Genomic DNA, 17,493 nt, shown 5'->3' with positions numbered 1-17,493 from the left:
CTGGAATAAGAAATCTCATGCGATCGCATGAGCCAAAAAGTTGGGTCAGGTCCTATAAATTTCGCGTGTTTTGGCCGAATTTCATACTCCTTTTTCATCAATCTCTCTCTCACGATATATATATATATATATATATATATATATATATATATATATATATATATATATATATATATATATATATATATAATTTATAATTTTAATTTTAATTAAAGATTAATAATAATAAGGTTATGTTAGCGACTATTTTAAGTGTGTAAGTCGAAATTCTGTCCGTGTAACGCTACGCTATTATTAATCAGTGTAAGTTATGTTCAACCTTTTTAAATTAATGTTCGTAGCTAATTTATTATTATGCTTATTTAAATCGAAGTAATCGTGATGTTGGGCTAAATATTAAAGACGAGGTAATTGGGCTTTGTACCATAATTGGGGTTTGGATAAAAGAACGACACTTGTGGAAATTAGACTATGAGCTATTAATGGGCTTTATATTAATTAAATGATACCTCGTTAATTTAATATATAGACTTATAATTTGACGTATTTATATATAACCACATACGCTTGACTGGGTACGGTGGGCGGGATATCTATAAATACCAATAATTATTCATTTGACCGGACACGGGGATGGATTAATAATCAATAGACTTGTTGAAACAGGGGTGAATTACATACAAGGGTAATTGGTGTAACTGTTAACAAAGTAATAAAACCTTGGATTACACGCAGTCGATAACCTGGTGTATTCATTAAACAAAGTATTAAGACCTTGTTACAGTTCGAATCCCCAATTAGTTGGAGTATTTGACTTCGGGTATAAGGATAATTTGACGAACACTCTCGCACTTTATATTTATGACTGATGGACTATTATGGACAAAACCGTATGGACATATCGAATAATCCAGGACAAAGGACAATTAACCCATGGTAATAAACTAAAATCAACACGTCAAACATCATGATTATGGAAGTTTAAATAAGCATAATTCTTTTATTTCATATTTTATCGCACTTTTATTTACTGTCATTTTATTTATTGCACTTCTAATTATCATACTTTTTAATTATCGCAATTTTATTTATCGTACTTTTATTTATCGCACTTTAATTATTGTCATTTACTTTACGCTCTAAATTAAGTTATATTTATTTTTAATATTTTACATTAGGTTTTAACTGCGACTTAAAACATAAAATCGACAAACCGGTCATTAAACGGTAAAAACCCCCTTTTTATAATAATAATAATAATAATACTACTTATATATATATATATATATATATATATATATATATATATATATATATATATATATATATATATATATATATATATATACAAATATAGTTTTAAAAAAATATAGCGTTAAACTTGGCTAGTTCTCTGTGGACGAACCGAACTTATTAAAAACTACACTACTGTACGATTAGGTACACTACGTATAAGTGTTGTAGTAAGGTTTAGGTATATCCACTCTATAAATAAATAAATAACTTGTGTAAAATTGTATCGTATTTAATAGTATTTCGCAACAAAAATATAACTATTTCGTATACACCTCTGCACACATCAAGTATTTTTGGCGCCGCTGCCGGGGATCACTTAACGCCGAAGCGAAACGCTATTTTAAAAAAATAATAATTAAGTTTTAATTTCTTTTTGTAAAAATACGTTTTAAATATTAAAAATACAAAAATATAAAAAGAAAAACGAAATATATATATTTTTAAGAGTTTGTTTAAAATATAAAGTTTTTCTATTTCTATTTTAGTTTTTAAAAATTAAGTTTTTATTCATTTTATTTATATAAATTAAAAACAAAAAAACAAAATAATAATAATAATAATCTGACACGCAAGAATTGATCATCGTACAACATTAATTACGGTGTATTATTAATTATTATTATTATTAAACCTTAATTAGGGTTATTTATTATATTAATTAATTTTAGTTTTATTTATTTTGTATTTTTAAGTTATATTTAGTTTTATTAATATAATAAATTAATACTTTTATAAAATAATAATATAAAAATATTATTTTTATAAAAATATTATTTTTATAACTTTAAGCCTATTTTTATATTTTGTATATTTTTAATCGTTAAAGCGTAATTTTATAATTTTTCGTTCGTAATTAGTTCGTAACTTAGTATTTTGCCGTAGTTATTTTATATTTCTAGATTTTTAGACTTTGCCGTAAAATCCCTTAAGTGCTTTTTCTTTAGATTAAGATTTAGGCGCCTTAGAATTTTACGACGTCGCTTATCGCTTTAATATTTTATAAATTTTAGTACTTTTTAAGTTATTGCCGTTTTGGATATAGAATTCCTTTTAAGCTTTAATACCTTTAGACGTAACTTTTAATTCTTAGTTTTTAGACTTTTAAGTTTCGACGCGCTACGTTCTTTTTATTATTTTTCGACCTTTTATTTTTCGACGTTTTTCGACGCGCTCTTTTTCTTTCTCATTTCTCGGCGCTCTAGTTTTTAGGACATAGAATTTTCTATTTCTTCTCTAAAATTTCTTAAAACTTCAACGAAAAATTATTTTAAGTGGTTAAATTGATAGACATCCAAAATTTTCTGGTTCGTAGTAATAGTTGGATTTGTTAGTGGCGAGTTGTGGGCTTCCGATTTAAAGGGTCCTGTCTACCTGCTGCATCTATTGGCTATTCGAAACGTGGGCAAAATCAGAAAATTCTATTAATTTGATAACTTATATAATTTTTATTATTTATAACTAATAGGATATTCAGTGAATGCACCGAGCAAAACGTTCACCACCTTTTATACGTTCACCACCTGTAACTCGATCAAGACATCTAGCCAACATTGTTGCCGTTGATTTTTCTTTAGAATCGTCATCTAGTCGACCAAGTACTCCAGTTCAAATTTTCGATAATCCATTTTTTGAACCCGACCTCACAATTGAGAATCCGGAGGATATTCAGGGACAATTCAGAGATCCTGAACCACTAATCATTCCTCCTGAACCACAAATCACTCATCCAGAGATTGTCGAGGTAGAAACCATTAAATCAGAATCCCTTAGTGATTCAGATTCAACAAATTCAATAATGAAAAATCTGGAACCTCTAAGTATGGAAGACCGAATGAGAGCTAAACGCACTGGCCAAGGTCACGCAATTACTCAACCAGACATTAATGCGCCAGATTATGAAATCAAAGGACAAATCCTACACATGGTAACTAATCAATACCAATTTAGTAGTGCGCCGAAGGAAGATCCAAAAGAACATCTTCGTACCTTTAATAGGATCTGTACATTATTTAAAATCCGAGAAGTGAAGGATGAACAGATCTATCTCATGTTATTTCCCCGGACTTTAAAGGGAGAAGCCAAAGATTGGTTAGAATCATTACCTGAAGGGGAGATTGATACAAGGGATGTTTTAGTTGAAAATTTTCTTAAACAATTCTTTTTGGCATCTAAAGCCGTGAGACTTCAAGGAGAAATAGTTACGTTCACGCAAAAGCCATATGAAACTCTATATGAGGTGTGGACAAGATTTGGAAAGTTGTTGAGAGGATGTCCGCAACATAGTTTAGACACTTATCAAATAGTACAAATATTCTACCAAGGATGCGACATCACTACACGCAAAGACATCGACATAGCAGCTGGTGGTTCCATTATGAAGAAAACCGCAACTGAAGCTTACAAAATTATTGATAACACTGCTTCCCACTCACATGAGTGGCACCAAGAAAAAGACATCGTTAGATCATCTAAAGTGGCTAGAGCTGATTCTAGCCATGACTTTGATTCTATTTCTGCAAAGATAGATGCTGTCGAGAGACGAATGGAAAAGATGACTAAAGATATTCACTCAATACGAATTAGTTGTAAGCAGTGTGGAGGACTACATTTGACAAAAGATTGTCTCAGTATTGAACAAACAATGGAACAAAGAGAGAATGTTTCATACATAAACCAAAGGCCTGGAAATAATTATCAGAATAATTATCAACCGCCAAGACCAATCTACAATCAAAATCAGAATTATAACTGAAATGTTCCATACAACAACCAACAAGATCCTAGCAATCAACAAGTATCCAATAATACTTACAATCAGCAAAGATCTATTTTTCAAAATAAACCACCACAAACCGATGATAAAAAGCCAAATTTAGAAGATATGATGTCGAAGCTAGTTGAATCTCAAACTCAATTTTTCACATCTCAGAAACAAACTAATGAACAAAATGCTCAAGCATTTAGAAATCAACAAGCTTCTATTCAAAATCTGGAATAAGAAGTAAGCAACCTAGCAAGGTTGATAGGTAAAAGAAAATCGGGAAGTCTACCTAGTGATACAAATGCTAACCCCCGGAATGAAACAGCTAAAGCCATTACCACAAGAAGTGGTATTACACTTAAACCACCTGAAATACCTGTAATTTCTGATGACTCTATTCCTACTCCACAAGAACCACAATCTGAGCAAGATAAGGAAACAGAACCGGTAATTGAAAAGGTTAATGAAGATAACAAAGTTAAGGCAAAGCCTTATGTTAAACCATACCAACCACCACTTCCTTACCCGAGTAAAATGAGAAAAGAACGACTTGAAGCCGAGCAATCCAAATTCTTGGATATGTTTAAATAGATAAATGTCAATCTTCCTTTCATTGATGTGATTTCAGGAATGCCTAGATATGCTAAATTCTTGAAAGATCTAATCACAAATAGAAAGAAAATGGAAGAACTCTCGGCTGTTACTATGAATGCTAATTGTTCTGCAGTGCTGCTGAATAAGATACCAGAAAAATTATCAGATCCAGGAAGTTTCACAATTCCATGTTTTCTGGGTAGTCTTAGTTCAATAGAAGCATTGGCAGATTTAGGTGCTAGTATAAATTTAATGCCGTATTCACTATACGCTAAAATAGACCTCGAAGAATTGAAACCAACACGAATAAGCATACAACTATCCGATCGATCAGTAAAATATCCTAGAGGGATAATGGAGAACATGCTAGTTAAAGTTGGTACTTTAGTATTTCCAGTAGATTTTGTTATTCTGGATATGGAAGAAGATTCTCGAGTTCCTCTCATATTAGGAAGACCATTCTTAAACACGGCTAAAGCAATAATAGACGTGTTCGATAAGAAACTGACCCTAAGTATAGAGGACGAGAGTGTTATCTTTTCTGTTGATAGAGCCATGCAACAACCGCAATCTGCAGATGATACATGTTATTATATTCAAACTATAGATTCACATGCAGAATTATTAGAAGAATTTCCAGAATTACAAGGAACAGTAGAATGTTCTTTAGGAGAAGGAACTGAACCAATTGATGAAGCTGAAATGTTAGCCACACTCATAGCTAATGATTACGAACCAATAATAGAAGAACTTCAAATGCTAAAAGAGGAAGACAGATATCGATACAAATCATTGATAGAAGAACCACCGACATTAGAGTTAAAACCACTTCCAAACCATTTGGAATACGCTTATTTACGTGGTAAATCTGAATTACCTGTAATAATATCGTCTTCTCTTACGGAAAATGAAAAATCTCAACTCATTTCTGTGCTAAAAGCTCATAAACCAGCTATTGCATGGAAGATTCATGACATTAAAGGCATAAGTCCTTCGTATTGCACACATAAAATCCTTATGGAAGAAGGTCATAAAACGTATGTGCAACGCCAACAAAGACTAAATCCTAATATGCAAGATGTAGTTAAGAAAGAAATTATTAAACTGCTAGACGCAGGTTTAATTTATCCAATCTCTGATAGTCCATGGGTAAGCCCAATTCAATGTGTTCCTAAGAAGGGTGGCATGACTGTCATCACAAATGAAAAAAATGAACTTATTCCTACTAGGACTGTGACAGGATGGCGTGTTTGTATTGATTATAGAAAATTAAATGACGCCACCAGAAAAGATCACTTTCCCCTACCTTTCATTGATCAAATGTTGGAAAGATTAGCCGGAAATAGTTACTATTATTTTCTTGACGGTTTCTCCTGATATTTTCAAATTCCAATTGCACCCGAGGACCAAGAGAAAACCACATTCACGTGCCCTTATGGTACTTTTGCTTACAAACGCATGCCATTTGGACTTTGCAACGCCCCTGCAACCTTTCAAAGGTGCATGATGGCGATTTTTCACGACATGATAGAAGAATGCATGAATGTTTTCATGGATGACTTTTCAGTCTTCGGCGATACATTTGATTCATGTCTAGTTAATCTTGAACGAATGCTAATTAGATGCGAGCAATCAAATCTAGTACTTAATTGGGAGAAATGCCATTTCATGGTTAAAGAAGGCATCGTTCTTGGTCATAAAATTTCAAAGGAAGGAATTGAAGTGGATAGAGCTAAAGTAGATGTAATTGCTAAACTTCCACATCCCACCAATGTTAGAGGAGTTAGGAGTTTTCTAGGGCATGCCGGTTTTTACCGACGTTTCATAAAAGATTTTTCTAAAATTGTCACTCCTATGAATAAACTCCTAGAAAAGGATGCTCCATTCATCTTTTCAGATGAATGCATCAAATCTTTTAATATTCTTAAAGAAAAACTCACTAATGTGCCGATCATGATAACTCCAAATTGGAATCTACCATTTGAACTCATGTGCGATGCAAGTGATTTTGCAATGGGAGCCGTTTTAGGACAAAGGATTGAAAAATGATTTCAACCTATTTATTATGCTAGTAAGATGTTACAAGGAGTACAAACGAATTACACAACTACTGAAAAAGAACTCTTTGCTATTGTCTTTGCTTTTGACAAATTTCGTTCATATCTCGTTTTAGCTAAAACGGTGGTCTATACTGACCATTCTGCTCTTAGATATCTATTTTCGAAACAAGATGCAAAATCACGATTAATCCGTTGGATCTTACTCTTACAAAATTTCGATATTGAAATCCGAGACAAAAAGGGAGCAGAAAATCTCGTCGCTGATCATCATTCTCGTCTTGAAAATCCCGAATTAGAAGTTCTAAATGAATCGGCCATACAAGATAACTTTCCTGATGAATATCTATTGAAGATAGATTATAATGAAATTCCATGGTTTGCAGACTATGCAAACTACTTAGTATGTGGATTCCTTGAAAAAGGGTTGTCGTACCAAAAACGAAAGAAATTCTTTAGTGATATAAAATACAATTTCTGAGAAGATCCACATTTGTTTAAAAGTTGTCCCGATGGAATAATACGCCGATGTGTATTCGGGGATGAAGCCAGTCAAATCTTAAACCATTGTCACATAGGACCAACAGGAGGGCATTATGGGCCTCAACTCACAGCAAGAAAAGTCTATGACGCTGGATTCTATTGGCCTACAATTTTCAAAGACGCACACCTTCTTTGCAAATCCTGTGATGCATGTCAAAGGGCCAGAAAAATAAGTCAACATGATGAAATGCCACAAAATGTCATTCAAGTATATGAAGTATTTGACGTTTGGGGTATTGACTTTATGGCTCCATTTCCAAAATCTCATAATAATCTCTACATTCTCGTTGCCATTGATTATGTATCTAAATGGGCGGAAGCACAAGCTCTCCCAACTAACGATGCACGAGTTGTAGTCAACTTCTTAAAATGTCTTTTTGCAAAGTTCGGAACACCGAAAGCTTTAATAAGTGATCGGGGTACTCATTTTTGTAATAATCAATTTGAGAAAGTTCTCAAAAGATATGGAGTAACTCATAAAATTTCAACCGCTTATCATCCAAAAACAAGTAGACAAGTTGAAAATACCAACCGAGCATTAAAACGTATTCTAGAGAAAACCTTAGGATCAAATCCGAAGGAATGGTCCATGAAATTGGAGGATGCACTCTGGGCTTTTAGAACAGCTTACAAAACTCCAATTGGTACCACACCTTTTAAACTCGTTTACGAAAAAGCATGTCACCTTCCAGTAGAAATTGAGCACAAAGCATTTTGAGCTTTAAAGACATGTAATCTTGATTTACATGTAGCCGGACGTCTACGATTAAGTCAATTAAACGAATTAGAAGAATTAAGACATGAAGCATACGAAAATTCGTTAATCTATAAAGAAAGAACGAAGAAATGGCATGATAAAAGAATCAGAAGTTCAAAAGAATTTAAAGAAGGAGATAGAGTTCTTCTTTTCAATTCACGATTCAAGCTATTTCCTGAAAAATTGAAATCAAGATGGTCTGGACCATTCATAGTCAAAAGAGTTTTCCCGTACGGAACAGTAGAATTAATAAATTCAAATGGGATTGAATTTAAGGTTAATGGTCACTGAGTTAAACATTACATAGATAATCCAATGAAAGTTGAAGATGAAGTTAATCACAATTTCGATACCATAGCTAACTAAGTGTGGGAAGATTCGAATCTTTTTAGGGTAATATGTATTTCTGTTAGAGTTAGATATTCTGTTTTCGTGTAGTTCTTGAGAATGGAATCCGAATGGTCTTTCCCTAGCAGACCCTAAAGAACTAGTCTTCTCCCTCCATTCTGAATTTTTATTTTTTTAGGTTTTACGAGATGAAGAATTCCTTTGATCTGAACCATGGTCTACTACTACATGCTTTGATTACTAAACGTAATAATGACACACTCCCGAGTGAAGTGGTATCATTTATAAGAGGTAAAATGGACGAAGTGAGGAAAGAACTCAGAAAAGATCATCATAAGATATATATTGGAAAAGGAAAATCAAAATCCGCAATAAAAAGAAGAGCACGACACCTTGAAAGATGTTATAAATGCGGAAAATGGTCACACGAAGGTAAATGTTCAAATAATAAAACATATTCAAATACCGAATTTGTTACTCTATGCAGAGAAGGACCGTTCATATGTTTAGAAGAAAAGATATTGAAGAATCGAGGTTACGCTTATGTAGCTATGGAAAACCAAATCACACGACTCTCCTATGAGTCTGCTAAAGCAGGTCTCTGAGAATTCTGTCTCATAGGTAAGTATGTACAGTTTTTTATTTTTGTTTTTATATATTGCTTTTAACCTTTTGATAATAAACGCTGAATCGTTCGCTATAAAGTATTAAATTGGTATTCAATAAAATTAGGTATGTGAAACCGAAATTATTGATATCATACAAAAATTTATTACATCACTGCGAACTTTACCGTTTATTCTTAAGGTATAAATATCTTTAATCAATCAATCTAAAATATTTCAAAAATTCGTCAGGAGTAAAACTAGGTAATATTGCCGAAATTACTTTACCGAAAAGAGGGGCGTATATTTTTGATAATATTTGATTGATTAAAGTGGGATAAAAGACCAAAAAGATTTTTAATTTTATCTTTACCATGTTTTTAAAATTAATATTATAAATTTTTAAAATCAATATATTTAAGTTTGTAAATATTTTAAACTACTATTTTTAATATAAGTTTGTAAAATTAAAAATATTAATTATATTTATATGAATTTTTAATTTTATGCATTTTAAATTTAAGTTTGCTGTGAATTTAAAAACAAAAATTTACTTTATTTCATTAAGTTAAAAATTTGATATCTAAAATTCGTCGTGAGTTGAAGACTAGGTCGTTGAACCGAAATTGCTTTACCCGAGGGAGGGACGAGAACTTTTTTTATCATTATTTTAAATCTTATTGAATTAAAGTATGCCAAAAACATTAAAAAAAACCCAAAAATTCTTGCTTTTTAAAACAACGCTTAAAAATGACGAATTTTAAAATTTTGGCGAGGGACGGACTAGGACAACGATCCGAAACGCCCTCATCCTAAAAAGAAACAAAATTTTTAATTTTTAATTAATTATTTGATTTAAAAGTGTAAGGTTTTTATAAAAAAAAAAAAAATACCCCATGCGATCGCATGGGGTTTGGCCTTCAAAACCATGCGGTCGCATGAGGTCATAAAACTGGTCAGATTAAAAAACCCATCGAGCTGCTTCTGTCCTCACTCCACACACACACACTTAAACACGAACACACACACACAAATTCACCTAAAATCATCATTTTTCAACCAAATTCAACGAAATTACTTGCAAAAATCCGCTACAATCATGTCTTTCTTCAGATGGGGAGGCAAAAAGGTAAAAATTTCACCCCTAAACTCTTTAAATTTTCAGTTTTAGTGTTCTTGAGCTAATTTTTACCTAATTTAATTTTGTTAATTTCTAGTGTAATTAGAGTTAAATTGTTAGTATATTATGCATGTATAACCTAGATTGATGCTATTTAACATGATTTGAAGCCTTAAACTTCAAATTTTTTAGAAATCTAGGGTTTGTGTTCTTGAGCAATTTAGGGCTTTTTGATATAAAAAGGTTATGGCCGATTTTTGTCATGAATTATTGCTAAATTAGGTAGTGTAATGTTTAGGTAGCTAAATGATCCAAACTTTGATCCTAAACATGATTTTTGAGAATTAAAGTGGACTTTTTAAGTCTAAAATTCATGAACTTGATTAAATTGATGTAAATGCCATTTGAAACTTGTTTAATTGCTAGTAATGATTATTTTGACATGTTAATTGAGTAAAATGCTTATGAACTTTGTAAACATTTTCATATATGCTTATTTGAAAAAGTGTAGAATTGATAAAAATATGAAAATGAGCATGAGTTTAATATGGATTAAACATGTCATTGTAATTGTTTCAAGTTGTTATTTTTCTAACACTAATGCATATTTGGATGCACAAATTTTGTGTTTAATGTGTTTTGCAGAAATATACCGAATCTGGCGGTGGATCATCATCCAGACAACCTGAAAAAGAACCTGAACCAGAAATGCAATATGAACCAGAACCTGAACAAGAACAACAACAGGAACAACAATATCATAATGATAAACACATACCGTATTATGATCCGCAACAAGAATATGTTAATGCCTATGTACAATTTCTGATTCATCCAATAATAGAACACCCAACGATTCATGAAGAACAGTTCCATCCCAATTTGAGATTTGATCGAAGCTGGAGAGATTACCCGACGTACCAAAGTAACAAATTTAAATTGGTACCGAAAAATGTAGAAGTACCGAGGGTAATTGATTGGGAGCCTTTGGAAAGGGTCCAACTAGCTAACTCAGTTAGGCAGCATCTGATCCAAAGGTATAGGAACTCTTCTTTTCCCGATTGGGAACGTTTATTCACCATTCGTAGGCCTGTATATAAAGAGTGGTGTGTTGAGCTTATGAGTACTATATCACTTGATGCGGATGTAGTTAGGTTAGACGATAGGAATTTTCTTAGATTTTTACTTGGCCGTAGGATGTATAGGATGTCCATGCTGGACATGGCCAGGTTTACAGATTTACACTCCTGGTGAATTACTACTACCTAATTGTACAAATTTGATTTATCATGGTGAAAGGGTAGATAGAAATTTTGACGCTGACGCCGTCTGGAGGCGTATATCAAATTATAATGTTTTTACGCGGGGAGAAAGACACTCCTATTTAGATATTAAAAAAGCCGAGCTTCGTATTATACATAGATTTTTAGCTAATTCGATTACACAAAGAGGTAACAACAAGGAGAAAGTGACTCAACACGATTTATTTTACCTTAAGTGTATTCGAAACACTAGAAGCTTTGTTAATATCCCCTACTGTGTTGGTTTTTATCTGTCCAAAATGGTGGAAGGAATACAGGACGGGGGAATAATAGGAGGAGGTATTTTTGTTACTCTCATTGGAGAGTATTTAGGTGTAGATAGGGATCAAGGGGGTCTACTAATGGTATGTAGGGAACAGGTTGAGACTTTAGGATTGCGGGTCTATCAGGGTGCAAAGGTATTAAAGAGCAGACGCAATCAGGCAGTACCATATAAAGGTCGTCATCCACAGGTAGAGAGAGGTTCAGATGAGGAAATGGAGGAACCGGATGACATTAGGGATGTCATTACAGAGGTTGTTACTGACGTTTACCAGCGTATAGATGAGGTAGAAATGACAAACGAGGCTAGACATAGTAGGTACGAGCAGTGGCACACCGAGAATATGTACGAGCATTCTAGGTAACGACGGCATGATAGATAGCACTATCATCAGCATCAGATCATGAGCCATCTATCACCTCAGGTACCAAATAACTACGTACCGACCCGACCTGCTTACTATCCTCCACACCAGCCCGATATGCGACCACCATTTACTCTCTACGACCCTAACCAGGCCTATCAGTACAACTATAACCAACCGTGGAACCCGACCGACGACATGAACTGGAACCCCTATCCAGATTGATATAGTTCCCGTTGGTGAATTTCTATGATTTTTATCTTTTTATTATTTTTATTTATTTATGTTTAAACATATAATATTGTGATACTTTTATGTAAGTTTTAACATTTTTATTATGTTGTACTAATATTTCATATTTGATTTGAAAGTGGGATGTTAAGTCCCATTTCAAATTACCATGCATGTTATTATTTGTATGTATGTATATTGTCAATTGTACACAACAGGGTAAAACAGCGAATTTTCAAAGACTGGCATTAAATTCAACAAAAGCTACTAATTTTGATGACAAAACGAAAAATAAATGTGATGTAACAACAAGACAGAATGAACAAATGATGTGCACCATTTATCATTCAACAAACAAACGCCAATATGTTTGAAAACTTTGGTAAAATTTAATCATTTTTCTACGCTAATCACCCTCTATAATTTAAATTGTTACTGATTTCTTGCAAATGAGGGCATTGCAAGATCTTAAGTGTGGGAAGGGGTTAAATTCTTTCGGATTTTTAAAATTTTTTGACTTATACACTTGGTTACCATTAAAAATACTAGTAATGCAGTAGTTGTATTAGAATCTAGTGCTCTCTGATAATAAAGAACATCCCTAGTCATAAATACTGACTACCCAATTCTAGTAAAATTTTTCAAAATTTTCAATTAAATGAACTCAAAATCATGTTTATACAAATTTATGAACGATAAAACTAGGTGTTAACACCGATATTATTGTTATCTCGGAAAGGACATAAATTGAGAAACAACCCAAAATGTTAGAATTCATTTAAAATGGGATAGAGGAAAATAAAAAGGCAAAGAAAGGAAAATAAAAGCCAAGTGTGGGAAAAATTTACCAAGTTATTTAGAACATATGTCACATATTTTTGTACAAATAATTGAAGATACTTTTGTTTTGGACAAAATTAACTGTTTTACCCAAAAAATTGTAATATATTTGAAAGAAAGATGGATCTACACGATGAATCAATTCCATCATTAAAAGGAAGTAAAGTCTTCCGAAAAAGACACGTATTTCTTGATTTAGGTCAGGAAGTTGTCATCCAGACCAGTTGTAGAGTCTACAAAAAACCTTGAAAAGTTTTCTCGAAAATCAGCTGGAAATCCACGGACCTCAGCATCAAACAGGGTCACCAAGTGGTCAGACTTATCCTAACCATGAGAGGATCTATCTCGTACAATGGGGGGCACCATGCAAATTAGATTATAAGACTAATGAATCAGATCCCCAGAAAGGATAATCTCCTTAAAAATCAAAAATCAGCTTTTAAGACTGATATTACTTAATCCTTGAGATTGACCTTAAAGATTGAGAATTACAAACTCATGGAATTTGATGATATCTAAACTCGAGCTTGAACGAGAAAATATTTTGATTAAATTACAAACCGATTTGTTTTCTGAAAATCCTATTTTCAATGTGTTCATTACCATTGAACGTAAAATCCTAGGAATTCACCTGGAATTCATTAGGTCACCTGAACCAAATCGGGTGTCAACCGTAAGAACGGTGGTTGCATAGCATGGTTGAAGACAGGACCTTGTGCCAGACCGAAAAATTATAGGGTGATCTTTACTATTGCTCCTACAAAGAATAGTAATTGCATCCTACACGATATAGACCATAATCAAAAGCATGTCATGGGACATTGCCTTAACAGTTGCTTGTTCAACGCTTTCCTTTACAACCGGACGGTAGTTTACCGAAAGGTAATATATGGAGCAAGTATACTGGACGTGTTGCTTTCCTAATACAAGGTTAGCAAGTAGGTGACACAAAACCGCAAGTTTTGAGCTAAAATTTTCAAATCTGAAACCCACAAAACCCACAAAAACAATTTCGCAAACACCGGTGAAGGGTTATTCCGGAAAACTTATCTAGGGTAAAAGCTAGATTGAATTTTTAAAAGGTAAAATGTTTTCATAAAGATCCAATTTCCAAAAGGATCTAAATTTTCATAGTCATGTGGGACTGTAAACCACAACGTTACTATCATTGTTCATACCGCCGTATTAAAATCACTGATGTACAAAGTGTGAAGAATAAAGAAGTGATTCTAGTATTTTTATTTCAAGACTATATTGCTTGAGGACAAACAACGCTCAAGTGTGGGAATATTTGATAATGCTAAAAATGAACATATATTTCATAGCATTATCCCTCAAGAAAGACAAGCTTTTGGTTGCAATTGTTCTATTTACAAGTGATATTCGTTTAAATATTAAAAGGTGAAGACAAAAGACAGTTTTGACGAATTGAAGATGCAAACGACCAAAAAGCTTAAAAGTACAAAGTACAATCCAAGAGGTTCAAATTATTGATGAGAAACGTCTAAAAGTTACAAGAGTACAAGCCGTAAAATGCAAAGTACAAGATATTAAATAGTACGAAAGGACGTTCGAAAATCCAGAACCGGGACCAGAGTCAACTCTTAACGCGCGATGCAACGGAGCGAAAATTACAAGTCAACTATGCACATGAATATAATATAATATATAATTAATTCTTAAAATTATATATATATTATATTATATATTAAAACCATCGGCAAACTAGAAAACAAGAGAATGTGGCCTGATCCAGCTGGCCATACGATCGCATGGCCTGGAAGAAGAAATCTCATGCGATCGTATGAGCCAAAAAGTTGGGTCAGGTCCTATAAATTTCGCGTGTTTTGGCAGAATTTCATACTCCTTTTTCATCAATCTCTCTCTCACGATATATATATATAATTTATAATTTTAATTTTAATTAAAGATTAATAATAATAATAAGGTTATGTTAGCGAATATTGTAAGTGTGTAAGTCAAAATTCTGTCTGTGTAACGCTACGCTATTATTAATCATTGTAAGTTATGTTCAACCTTTTTAAATTAATGTCTCGTAGCTAAGTTATTATTATGCTTATTTAAATCGAAGTAATCGTGATGTTGGGCTAAATATTAAAGACGGGGTAATTGGGCTTTGTACCATAATTGGGGTTTGGATAAAAGAACGACACTTGGGGAAATTAGACTATGGGCTATTAATGGGCTTTATATTAACTAAATGATACCTCGTTAATTTAATATATAGACTTATAATTTGATGTATTTATATATAACCACATACGCTTGACTGGGTACGGTGGGCGGGATATCTATAAATACCAATAATTATTCATTTGACCGGATACGAGGATGGATTAATAATCAATAGACTTGTTGAAACAGGGGTGAATTACATACAAGGGTAATTGGTGTAATTGTTAACAAAGTAATAAAACCTAGGATTACACGTAGTCGATAACCTGGTGTATTCATTAAACAAAGTATTAAGACCTTGTTACAGTCTGAATCCCCAATTAGTTGGAATATTTGACTTCGGGTATAAGGATAATTTGACGAAGACTCTCGCACTTTATATTTATGACTGATGGACTATTATGGCCAAAACCGTATGGACATATCGAATAATCTAGGATAAAGGACAATTAACCCATGGTAATAAACTAAAATCAACACGTCAAACATCATGATTATGGAAGTTTAAATAAGCATAATTCTTTTATTTCATATTTTATCGCACTTTTATTTACTGTCATTTTATTTATTGCACTTTTAATTATCATACTTTTTAATTATCGCAATTTTATTTATCGTACTTTTATTTATCGCACTTTAATTATTGTCATTTACTTTACACTCTAAATTAAATTATATTTATTTTTAATATTTTACATTAGGTTTTAACTGCGACTTAAGACATAAAATCGACAAACCGGTCATTAAACTGTAAAAACCCCCTTTTTATAATAATAATAATACTACTTATATATATATATATATATATATATATATATATATATATATATATATATATATATATATATATATATATATATATATATATATATATATATATATATATATATATATATATATATACAAATATAGTTTTAAAAAAATATAGCGTTAAACTTGGCTAGTTCCCTGTGGACGAACCGGACTTACTAAAAACTACACTACTGTACGATTAGGTACACTGCCTATAAGTGTTGTAGCAAGGTTTAGGTATATCCACTCTATAAATAAATAAATAACTTGTGTAAAATTGTATCGTATTTAATAGTATTTCGCAACAAAAATATAACTATTTCGTATACACCTCTGCACACATCAGAACATTTACCTTCGTGTGACCATTTTCCGCATTTATGACATCTTTCAAGGTGTCGTGCTCTCCTTTTTGTTGCGGATTTTGATTTTCCTTTTGCAAAATGTGTCTTATGATGATCGTTCCTGAGTTCTTTCCTTACTTCGTCCATTTTGCCTCTTATGAGGGATACCAGTTCACTCGAAAAGATGTTATTATTACGTTTAGTAATCATAGCGTGTAGTAGTAGACCATGGTTCAGATCAAAGGAATTCTTCATCACCTTAAATTCAACCCCATTTGAATTTAGTAATTCTACTGTTCCGTACGGGAAAACTCTTTTGACTATGAATGGTCCAGACCATCTTGATTTCAATTTTCCAGGAAATAGCTTGAATCGTGAATTGAAAAGAAGAACTCTGTCTCCTTCTTTAAATTCTTTTGAACTTCTGAATCTTTTATCATGCTATTTCTTCGTTCTTTCTTTATAGATTAACGAATTTTCATATGCTTCATGTCTTAATTCTTCTAATTCGTTTAATTGACTTAACCGTAGACGTCCGGCTTCATGCAAATCAATATTACATGTCTTCAAAGCCCAAAATGCTTTGTGCTCAATTTCTACTGGAAGGTGACATGCTTTTCCATAAACGAGTCTAAAAGGTGTGGTTTCAATTGGAGTTTTGTAGGCTGTTCAAAAAGCCCAGAGTGCATCCTCCAATTTCATGGACCATTCATTTGGATTTGATCCTACGGTTTTCTCTAAAATACGTTTTAATGCTCAGTTGGTATTTTCAACTTGTCCACTTATTTGTGGATGATAAACGGTTGAGATTTTATGAGTTACTCCATATCTTTTAAGAACTTTCTCAAGTTGATTGTTACAAAAATGAGTACCCCGATCACTTATTAAAGCTTTCGGTGTTCCAAACCTTGCAAAAAGACGTTTTAAGAAGTTGACTACAACTCGTGCATCGTTAGTTAGGAGAGCTTGTGCTTCCGCCCATTTAGATACATAATCAATGGCAACGAGAATGTATAGATTATTATGAGATTTTGGAAATGGACCCATAAAGTAAATACCCC

This window comes from Rutidosis leptorrhynchoides, chromosome 9, assembly GCF_046630445.1.
Source record: "Rutidosis leptorrhynchoides isolate AG116_Rl617_1_P2 chromosome 9, CSIRO_AGI_Rlap_v1, whole genome shotgun sequence".
NCBI classification, from domain to species: domain Eukaryota; kingdom Viridiplantae; phylum Streptophyta; class Magnoliopsida; order Asterales; family Asteraceae; genus Rutidosis; species Rutidosis leptorrhynchoides.
This window is presented reverse-complemented; position numbering follows the sequence as displayed.